We start from the raw sequence: 12,069 nt of genomic DNA, 5'->3' as shown, positions 1-12,069 counted from the left end.
ATGTTCCAGTGTTAACTCTTAGAGACTTTTACTTTTGGTGAAAACCTTGGCAAGTAAGGGATTTTAATTACGTACTAGGTTTGGAGCCTAGGACCCAGACAGAAATGCAGATAAGGTCTGAGTATTTCTAGCATCTAACTCCCTGTGTCCCAGGCCTTATCTAGCTGTAAAGCAGGCAAGCTGTACAATTAAGAGTCATATGGCATTTTAGGATGCATTTAGGAGGCCCAATCACATTTAAATTGTACAAAATTTCTGGCATAAATTTCTTTTCATAAATTCTTTCACAACTTACACAGACCACATATGACATGTTTAGACTTTGACTTGCCCTAAACATCACTCTTTTTAAACAACAAGCCATTTTACTTCAGGACAAGAATTTTCCATACAACATTCTTTCTTCCATAAAATCTTTTTCTTTTTCTTTTTTATTTTTGAGATGGAGTCTCACTCCATTACCTAGACTGGAGTACAGTGGCGTGATCACAGTTCACTGCAGCCTCCACCTATTGGGTTCAAGAAATTCTCCTGTCTCGGCCCCTGAGTAGCTGGGACTACAGGTGCCTGTCCCACACCTGGCTAATTTTTGTATTTTTAGTAGAGACGGGGTTTCACCTTGTTAGTGAAGCTGGGCTCGAACTCCCAACCTCAGGTGATCCACCTGCCTTGGCCTCCCAAAGTGCTGGCATTACAGGCATGAGCCACCAAGCCTGACCAAAATCTCTTCTCTTTATAAACTTTTTTGCATAGCTAGGGGGCATGACTAATTCCATATATTCCCAGGCTTACTTAAAATTTAATGTTTTCAAAATAAATTGAACAATTTTCAAAAGGCAAAGCAGTTTGACCTTAGAGCATTTAGCAAACCTAATATCTGACCTGCATAATTTAGACAAAATGTATTTATTAATAATCTTTAGAGCTGTTTTTCTTTCCCAAAGATTACTAAAGTTACATGAACTGAAAGGCATTACAGTTTTTATTTTGCTTTCAAATATTTAAGTGCTTATCTTTAGACAAATTAATTAGAGCTCTTTTAGATAAACATTACATATAACACAGATATAATTACACAGACAGGCAGAAGATTACTACAGTAGTTAAGATTTTTCATTTGCCAGTTTTTAAATTTCTTAACTGATTATTGGCTTTAAGGTGGAGCCCTTGGAAGAATGGGGCCAGGAAAGGGATTTCTGGTGCCTGGTTTTCACCAAGGAGTGCTGTTAGAGCCTGAATATCTGCTTTTAATTAAGCTGACTTAACCATGGCACTCTTTAATAGAGTCTTTTTAAAATTTCTTATTACCCGATTTTAAGCAGGCCAAATGGAAGATATTTCTGGCTTTTGAACTTTACCAAAGGTAACACCCCAGGTGCTCAGAGAAATTAAAATTTAGGATAGTCCATGGAGGAGAAGAGACCACTCAACGTTATACAGATATTAAACCAGAAGGGGCTTAGTTCCTAACCAACAAACTGAACCCAGACAACCACTATGAAAGGTCAAGATCTAATCTACTGAGCTACTGCGCAGAGCAGTCTCCACTGCTCTTCCCAGAAAGACCCTAGAGTAATTTTGAGCTTGCAGAGGCTTTTAACTACTCAAGATAATTTTTAGAGCTAACCATGACATAAATCTTAAAATTCCTGTTCCCCAAAAGGCAGAGGCCAAGAGAAAGTACCGTTAAGTGGTTACGAGGTCAAGCTCCAAGAATATAAAATGGAGACCCCATCAAGTTTTGCTTCAGGGACATACAGAAAAGTTGGTTATTGGCCAGCTTGCTGGGCTGTCTTGAGCAGTGACCTTATGGGGTCCTAAGACCGTATTTTATCCTAAAGGTACTCCTAGACGCCGAAGAACAAATTCATAGCACAAATATATCAATTTAAGACTAGCATCAGAATCTTTTTTGCATTAATCAAAACTTTACAGAACAGACAAAGAGTGATTTTTACCATTCATTCAACTGTTTGCACAGAGAGAGAAACCAGAAATCTGACTGGTAAATTCTTACCCTTTTGCCAGTATGCCAGGCTTCTGGATTTCCTTTTCCTAAGTGGCCCCAGTGACCCAGCTTGCTGCACCACCAACTGGGGTTCAAGTCACATCATAAAGAAAACTTTTTCATTCTGGCCAGAGTAAAACATGTGTGATAAAACAGACATTAGCCACTCTGCTTAGCCGCCAATATCAAGCTGGCATGGCTTAAATTTGTCCTCAGATGGACCCCGTCATCATTAATCCAACCTCCAACTAAGAATTTCAACACGTGGTCTCTGGGCAAGATGGCTGCCATGAGTAACAGAAAAGATAGAAAGGGGAAAGGAGAGAGAAAAGCTTAGTCTGTGGCAGGGTGGGGAAGGCGAAATGCTCACGGAGGTCGGTGAAAGTCCCACCCATTGCAGGGACACTGAAAAGTTCAGGCGGTGGCTGCTGCTGTTGTTGTAAAGGGATTTTTTTTTTCTCCAACAGTCCCATCAGCTCTCAAGTTTTCCCTTTTGGAAGAAGAAAAATTTCCCCATGTCCCACAATCCTGTATACGCCAATCCTGTCACCCATAGTTGTTAGCAAAGAGTGCAAGGCACATCATTCCAAAGAGAATAGTAGTTGACATCCTGTAGTGCCAAACCTGTTCTTTGCCAACAGGGATCTTACCGAGAGTCCTCATTTTTAAATGTACTTCAATGCATTGTTGTTCATTCGGAGTGCTTCACTGTAAGTTATCTTTAGTAAGATTTTGCCATTTCTGTCAAGATGTTGCTGCCTCCCAGGCCTACAGTATAAGCCAGAAGGAACTCAGTTTTCCAGAAATTAAGAATCCTATTTTTACCTAAAAAATTGACTTTATGCTCAGGTTCTTCTGATTAACGTAACCAATGATTTTTTTTTCCCTATGTAAGCATGCAAGAAAAATGAAACGAAGGGGTAGAACACAAAAAATCCCTGTGAATTTTCAAAAGGCAAATTTTATAAACCCTGCAATATTACTGCTTACTACCAGTTCCTTTCTGACCCAGTCAGATGTAAGAGGCCTCTAACTGGATCCAAGCCAGTTCATTCCTGGATCAAATTCATTCCTGGACCCAGTCCAGTTTCTGTTGCGACTCCAAACCCAGTTTGGATCAGAAATTTGCTCAAATAAACTCGGAGGACTCAAAACACAAATCCGTGGAGCTCTGAAATCTGACAGGGAACTTACCGACGATCCCTGGCTGCTCTGAGAAATCAGTGGACACAAGTGGGTCCTGCAGGTACCTTGCGTGTTCACTCAGTGCTTCTAGGGGTCGCTAGAAGCTCCACTTCAGATCCCACTTCTGGTACCATCTGATAAAATAAAAACTTCAGAATTTAAAGGATTTTGATTGAGCAATGATTGATTCACGAACTGGGCAGCCCCTGGAATCACAGCAGATTCACAGAGACTTCAGCAGTGCCTCCTCATCAGAACAAATTCATAGACAAAAAAGTTAAAGTGATATACAGGAAATGGAAGTGAGGTACAGAAATAGCAAAATTGGTTACAACTCCACCTATGTCTTATTTGAATGCAGTTTGAACACTCAGCAGTCTATGAGTGGCTGAAATATGACTGCTGGGATTGGCCAACACTCAGCTCTTGTTATGGGTACATACTATTAAGTTTTCAATTTTGTCTATTAAGCTAGGTTACAGTTTATCCACAAGGACTCAAACATAGAAGAGTCCTTCACATTTAGTTTGCTTTAATCTACATCATCCTATGGATAGGGAACTGATTTCACCTCCAAAGCCAATTGATAGTGGCTGCCCAGAATGTTGTACTGAGGAGCAGCCTGATCTTTGTTGGAGCTCAGTAAATAGTTAGCAAGGTCTGCACGGGCTGATATGAAAGTGACTGCAGCCTGGCTGAATGGTGTCTCCCAGGAAAATATATCCACATCCTAATACCTGTGCTGTCAGAAATGTTATAGAGATTTGCAGGAGAAAAAAACAAAACCTGATGTGTTCTAGAATCTATGTGTTCCCATAAAGTCTTCGCATGAGCGACTCCATTTTGGTTTGGTTTCGTTTGTTGGGGACTAGTGCATGAGACTGGTCTAAAACAATGTCCTCTCATAATTTTTTTTTTAAATCCCTTTTCGGTCAGACTGTCACTTAGGTGAAAGTGTAACCAAAATTTATGGCCTTAGTGTCACTCTCAGTTACCATTATTTTGGGTTTCAGCACATCACTTATAGGTTATGGTGCCCTCATGGTTGCACATTTCTTTCAGCTCCTGTTATTCCAGTTGAAAAGAACATATGATGTTCTAGAGATGGCTGCATGCAAGCATTTAAAACCTTTGAGAGAATACAGTGCACCAGGGAGACTATTATGTTTACTGGAAGGATAATACCGAGTTTGGAATATGCCCCTTACCCAAGGTCCCCTCCAAGCCAAACCTCCTAAAATCAAGTAGATCAAAGAATGGGCTAAAGAGTTTATTCACTTAACTAAGCAATCTCTTTGTTAATCCTTTATCCCTGAATTTCTATAATCTACATTTGATGAATTTCTTCATAGGCTACAAGTGCTAGCAGCTGCACAGGTACTTCTGTTTATCCAATCCTATCATAATTTTCATAAGAGCATTTGGAGTCTATTGTGTAACTGTAGTGTTTACAGAATTTGCTCTAGAGTTTATGATGAGGGATAAGTTTCTAATCATTGCTTCTTTTACTTTAAACCATGGAAAAAGGACCAAACGATGCCCTTTTAGAAGACAGAAGTCCTTCTGGCAATGTTCTCTTTAACCTATGATGTGAGTTAAGAGGAGTGAACCAATGTTTTGTTTTGACTGATTATGAGGCAACACATGTACCCTTAAAGTTTCTTACCTACGTTAGGTCTTCATCTTTTGTCTATCTAAGTGTAAGGTTATCCACGTGTAAGGTTGGCTGCAAACTCCTTCACAAATAAAAGTACATCCCATTAGTGTACCTAACAGACCCCTTTTCCACTTCTATTGTTCATAGAGGCATAGTGAGAAGAAAACATTCAAAGATAAGAGTTTCATGACAATAGAAGTCTTAATCTGTGAACTTGGGAAAAGCTGTTTACATCAAGGATACCACCTTCCTCTTGACAGAAATTTTCCTGGTTACTTTACCTCAAGGGTTGCAAGGAGTACACAGTAACCAAAGTGTGGAGGGACCCTACTCATTTGCGAGGCCATAAACCCACAGCCCAAAGTTCCGAAGTTTTGTTGCAGTGTGGATGGCAAGGACAGTCTTTTGCTCATGTTTCCAGAAGATTCAAACCTTAGAAATCTTTCTTTACCTGGTGAAAATAAATTGTAGCATAATAATCTACTGTTACAACATCAGCCCTCTTACAAGGAAAGCTTTCATACAACTAGAAATCACGCATTGAAAATAACAATTGAACAGAATCTCTTTATAAGATGTTTAAATGGCCCACCAGGTACCCGAAGCTTTAATTATTTTTCTAGGAATATAGGATCAAGCACTGGTTACAAACTATTTTAAACAATTTCAGTACTAGCTGGTTTAATATGAAAGTAATTTCTTCTTCCAATTATATGGTCAACTTTAGAATAAGAGCAATGTGGTGCTGAGAAGAATGTAGATTCTGTTGATTTGGGGTGGAGAGTTCTGTAGATGTCTATTAGGTCTGCTTGGTCCAGAGCTGAGTTCAAGTCCTGAATATCCTTGTTAATTTTAAGTCTCGTTGATCTAATGTTGATAGTGGGGTATGAAAGTCTTCCACTATTATTTTGTGGGAGTCTACGTCTCTTTGTAGGTCTCTAAGAACTTGCTTTATGAATCTGAGTGCTCCTGTATTGTGTTCATATATGTTTAGGTTAGTTCTTGTTGCATTGATGACTTTACCATTATGCAGTGCCCTTCTTTGTCTCTTGATCTTTGTTGGTTTCAAGTCTGTTTTAACAGAGATGAGGACTGAAACCCTTGCTTTTTTTTTTCCTTTCCACTTGCTTGCTAAATATTCCTCCATCCCTTTATTTTGAGCCTATGTGTGTCTTTGCATGTGAGATGGGTCTCCTAAATACAGCACACCAATGGGTCTTGACTCTTTATCCAACTTGCCAGTCTCTGTCTTTTAATTAGGGAATTTAGCCCATTTACATTTAAGGTTAATATTGTTATGTGTGCATTTGATCCTGTCATGATGCTAGCTGGTTATTTTACCCTTTAGTTGATGCAGTTTCTTCATATTGTGAATGATCTTTACAATTTGGTATGTTTTTGCAGTTGCTAATACCAGTTGTTCCTTTCCACATTTAGTGCTTCCTTCAGGAGCTCTTGTATGGCAGGCCTGGTGCTGGAAAAATCTCTCAGCCTTTGCTTGTCTGTAAAAGATTTTATTTCTCCTTTGCTTATGAAGCTTAGTTTGGCTGGATATGAAATTCTGGGTTGAAAATTCTTCTCTTTAAAAATGTTGATTATTGGTCCCCACTCTCTTCTGGCTTGTAGAGCTTCTGCTGAGAGATCCACTGTTAGTCTGATGGCCATCCCTTTGTGGGTAACCTGGCCTTTCTCTCTGGCTGCCCTTAACATTTTTTTCTTCACTTCAACCTTGGTAAATCTGACAATCATGTCTTGGGGTTCTTCTTCTTGAGGAGTATCTTTGCAGTATTCTCTGTATTTCCTGAATCTGAATGTTGGCCTGTCTTGCTAGATTGGGGAACAGAGGCCTCAGAAATAACACCACACGTCTGCGACCATGTGATCTTTGACAAAGCTGACAAAAACAAGCAATGGGGAAAGCATTCCCTATTTAATAAATGTTGTTGGGAAAACTGTCTAGCCATATGCAGAAAACTGAAACTGGACCCCTTCCTTACATCTTATACAAAAATTAACCAAAGATGGATTAAAGACTCTCACATAAAACCTAAAAGCATAAACACTCTAGAAGAAAACCTAGGCAATACCATTCAGGACATAGGCATAGGCAAAGACTTCATGACTAAAACTCTGAAAGCAATGGCAACAAAAGTCAAAATAGACAAATGGGATCTGATTAAACTAAAGAGCTTCTGCACAGTAAAAGAAACGATCATCAGAGTGAACAGGCAACCTACAGAATGGGAGAAAATTTTTGCAATCTATCCATCTGACAAAGGGCTAATATCCAGAATCTACAAAGAACTTCAACAAATTTACAAGGAAAAAAAAACCATCAAAAAGTGGGCAAAGGATATGAACAGACACTTCTCAAAAGACATTTATGCAGCCAACAAAAATGAAAAAAAAAAAAAGCTCATTAGAGAAATGCAAATCAAAACCACAATGAGATACCAATTCAAACCAGTTAGAATGGTGGTCATTAAAAAGTCAGGAAACAATAGATACTGGAGAGGATGTACAGAAATAGGAACGCTTTTACACTGTTGGTGGGAGGGTAAATTAGTTCAACCATTCTGGAAGATGGTGTGGCAAGTCCTCAAAGATCTAGAACCAGAAATACCATTTGACCCAGCATTCCCATTACTGGGTATATACCCAAAGGATTACAAATCATTCTACTATAAAGACACATGGACACGTATGTTTATTGTGGCACTGTTCACAATAGCAAAGACTTGGAACCAACCCAAATGCCCATCAGTGATAGACTGGATAAAGAAAATGTGGCAAATATACACCATGGAATACTATGCAGCCATAAAAAAAGATGAGTTCATGTCCTTTGCAGGGACATGGATGAAGCTGGAAACCATCATTCTCAGCAAACTATCACAAGAACAGAAAACTAAATACTGCATGTTCTCACTCATAAGTGAGAGTTGAACAATGAGAACACATGGACACAGGGAGGGGAATATCACATACCAGGGCCTGTTGGGGGTTGTGGGGGGCTAGGGAATTGATAGCATTAGGAGAAATACCTAAAGTAGATGACGGTTCGACGGGTGCAGCAAGCCACCACAGCACATGTATACCTATGTAACAAACCCGCACATCCTGCACATGTGTCCTAGCACTTAAAGCATACTAATTTAAAACAAGTATTTTCTTGATATTTAGTTCCTTTTGTTTTGCTTGGGTATCTTTATACAAGGAAATTTGGTTATTTCTGTGGTTTACTGTAGCATAATAACTATAATTATGATTGTCAGCATATACTTAGACATTGGAATTTTTAAAATCCCATACAATTTTGGAATATATATTAGTATTATTCATGAAAATATTATCTAAAGAGGATTGAACATCATTTTGGCAATCCCATGTACCTAAACATTTCAAATAATCCTGTTTACCTCTCATCTGGATGTTTTCAGGGGCCCTCTGATCCATCAAAAAACACAGGTATTAGAAAAGACAATTTTGAAAGTGAAGTTTGATTTTGGAATTTCAGATTACCATAAATTATTTTGCCAAAATGATGACTCACATTTTAAAGCAAAAACCTTTTATAACCTTTAAAAAAATTAACACATTCTACTGTTTTTACACACCTTGCATGTAAAACTGTTTCTAACAGTCTTAATTACATGTTACAATCTTAGCAATTTTAACTTTAACATAAAACCTGGTAAATTATGTTTCCATAAGGTTTGACTGTTTCCAGCACAGGTAGGGTCTGGCCAACTCCACATGGCCCCAGGTCTTACCTACCTGGAAGGCAGGCAAGTTAAAACAATTTTCAAAAGCAAAAGAAGCAGTTTATGACCTTAAGGTATTTAGCAAACCTAATATTTGAACATAATTTAGAACACATATTTACATTTGGAAGACAATTGTATTTTACCAATAATCTTTAAAACTGTCTTTATTTCCCAAAGACTGCTAAAGTCACATGAACTAAAACACATTACATATTCTACTTTTCTGACAAAATGTTTGATTAACCAGTTTACACAGAGAGAGGCCAGAGACTGGTAAGAAATTCTTACCATTTTGCTGGCATGCCAGGTTTCTGAATTCTCTCTCCCTGAGCAGCCCTGGCAACCATGCTTGACTATATGCAAACAAACATATTACCAAGAATTAAGAATATTCAAGGATATATTACAAATTTTGGAGAAATTAAGCAGAAAATATATCTTAAGTTCTATTTGTAAGAATATACTCAACACCCTTAAAACATCAGGAAGCCTCAAGTCCAACACGTTGGTTTAAGGATAAAAAGCTGGTATGCTCCATTAATTCCTGAAGCCCGACAAAGGTAGCTTAGGAGTTTCAGATAAATGGAATGAATGACTTGCTAGAAATGCATAGGAAACAAAATAACTATTCACAGAACCAAATAAAAGCCTTCCACTAGAAACTAAAAAGCATCATGGTTTTTTATATATGGATACACAAGCAAAGCTGGAGGGGAATAAATGGCAAACTAATGAAAACTAAAAACAAAAACAGATAAACAGGAAACCAACCCTAAATGTTTCTGCTCAATTTACCCTGGAGGCTACAGTGTTATCTAGGGCCCTCAAAGCCCCACATATTGAATATTTTATTCCTGATACACAATTCAATATCCTTAAGTTCACCAATGTCATTACACATTCTGTGCGATCAAGAAATTCACCTTAGGCACATGACTAACAAATACTTTAGCACTATCCACTCAACAGTAAACACAGTGTGAAGCAATGCAAGCCATGTATGTGAAATTTGGCTCCACACTAAATCCAGCTTTATGCTTAACTATATTAAAAAGAGAATGCCAAACAGCTGATGCATTTTTACAGCAGTTGTTACTTTAATCAATACTAAGAGCTTTAACTATGAAAATGTTAATTAGCCAATTATTTCCAATTCTTATCAGATTTCAAAGAATATTTTATTAAACTTTTTCCACATCTTTCTTCCCTGCTTAATGATTCCTTACCACACTGTTTCATAATAACCTTTTCAAATCTGTAATTTGAACTTTTAGATAACTTTTGAATTATACAAAGTCATTTTTTTTCCCACTAATAACAACATAACCCTTTGTGGCACATTTTGTATGCAGAATTACATGTTAACCATAATTTTAGCCATAGTAACCCAAAACTTTAGTAAGACCCTAAAAAGCAAGAAATCCTGAACTATCAGATATGGTTACTTATAGATAAGAACGATTCCACAATTTTTGAAACATATTTCCCCTATCGCAACACTTTCTTAATTGGAAATTACTCAGACATTAAATGAATATCAAAAATAACTAAGATTTTTTTACACAAAAGTTTACCTAAAACGTTTATCCTATTCACTTAACTTTTACTTTTAACAAGGGAGACGTAAGACATCAATCAACATATGTAAAACGATCATTGGTTTAGTCTGGAAAGGAACGACAACTCGAGGTGAGGAGGGGTGTTGGGGGCTTTCAGGTCACACTTGGGAGACAAATGGTTGCATTCTTTTGAGTTTCTGATTAGCCTTTCCAAAGGAAGGAATCAGATACGCATTTATCTCAGTGAGACTTTGAATAAAATGGAAGTAGGCTCGCTCTAAGCAGCTCGCAGCTTTAACCCTGACACTTAAACATACCTAGCAAAGATAGACAAAAAATACAAACTGAAGCTGAAAGTTTCCCTTGTCCCCCTCACAGGGCGTGCAACGGAGCTGTGGCTCACTTTCTCAGTGCCCCACTCCTTAAATCTCTAGGGAAGCACACAGACCCTTATGACAGTGTCTAGGGGTAAATGTTTACAGCTGAAGCCCCAGTGGGCGTGTGTTGCAGGGTGCTCTGTTGAGTTTGCCATCTACAGGTGGCTTGCGTTAACCAGCTCAATTAGACCCCCTTCCTTATCACAAGGACAGAGGGATTTCTGTATCGCAGGGCTTCTTACCTTGGTGTACTAGGAGAACTGGAGCACACACGGGCTTGGAGAATGAGTACAAGGTCTTAGTGAGTAGAAGTAGCTCTTAGCAGATGAAGGAGCCAGAAGGGAGATGGTTTCCCCTGGAAAACTTCGCGTCATTCCACCAGTGGATGGCCTGGCCTGTCAACCTGCTAGTGGCTGTTAGAGTGCTCTTCTGCCAGTGCGCTCTCAATGACCAGTGGCTTGTATCTTCCTCTGCCGACGTGTTCCTCACAAACATCCAGCCGCTTTCTGTGTCTACCTGCTAGGGGGGTGGGGGAGCCTCCGGTTTCTATAGGCCCAAGATGGAGGTGTGGCAGGCCAGGATGGTCTTGGGAAATGCAACATTTGGGCAGGAAATACCTGTCCTCACCTAGGTCCGTGGGGGTGGAGCCCTAGCCAGGAACCCACGTTTTTCTACCCAGCACTTCCCTTCCCCTCCTCCATATCATTTAAAGGGACCATGCACTTCCCTTCCCAGCGCTTTCCTACGGAGACAAAATGTAGGCTGACAATCCTGAAGGCCTTTTATTTTTATTCTACCAATACTTTTAAAGCTAGCTTGTTTGCTACAGTTATACTTAGGCCATGTGAACTTGAAAATTGCTTAGACTTATTTACTTAATTTATGAATACTCTTTTACTTATAAGCCAGTTTGGTAGACAAAACATATAACAATAAGTGTATATACAAATAAATGCATCTAGACATGTATACACACACATAAACGAAGATCCAATTGCTTGGAACCTCAGCCATGAGAAAGCAATACAACCCTGACGGTTTTACTTTGTCCCAATAGATAACCCAAGGAAGGCTGTGAACCAAAATTTGAGGTAAAGCAGTCTCCACGGCAGTTTTATTTTTAAAGGCTAAACCTCTCCAGGCTCCAAGGAGCACTGGGGCCAAACAGTACCAAAGCAGGGTGTGACACATTAACTAGGTGCCCTGCTTACAACAGCAGCACAAAAGCCTGAATATACGCAATGCCATCCCACTTTCCCATTAGACAGTAAACTTCAGATTCTAAACAATTTTGGAGCCAAGCAGCATTGCAACTGTGATAGAAAATTCTAAGGAGGGCTTAATACTAGACCTCAGAACCTCTGCCAAGGGCATCCCCTTTGGGCAGGTTGAGGTCCACAGGACCCACAGAGCATCCTCCTGTAGGGTCCAGTCTTAGAGTTCCAGATGTCTCTGGGCTTACTTAAGTGGGCACCACTTTGCATGCGTCGCTTCCAAAACCTGCTATGAGCATTCC

The 12,069-nt window shown here is 39.1% G+C and overlaps 1 long non-coding RNA gene across 1 annotated transcript in view; it reads right to left on the bottom strand.

The window, feature by feature from the left end:
- LOC135967113 (uncharacterized) overlaps positions 1–11,150 on the bottom strand; it is a 574,461-nt gene extending 563,311 nt beyond the window's left edge. The window contains exon 1 of the long non-coding RNA XR_010580983.1: positions 10,796–11,150. This is a non-coding gene — a long non-coding RNA (uncharacterized lncRNA). The remainder of the gene's footprint in view (positions 1–10,795) is intronic.
- Between the last annotated feature and the right edge of the window lie 919 nt (positions 11,151–12,069).

This window comes from Macaca fascicularis, chromosome 14, assembly GCF_037993035.2.
Source record: "Macaca fascicularis isolate 582-1 chromosome 14, T2T-MFA8v1.1".
In the NCBI taxonomy this organism is placed as follows: Eukaryota; Metazoa; Chordata; class Mammalia; order Primates; family Cercopithecidae; genus Macaca; species Macaca fascicularis.
The sequence above is the reverse complement of the archived record's forward strand: the minus strand, read 5'-3'. Positions and strand labels throughout refer to the sequence as shown.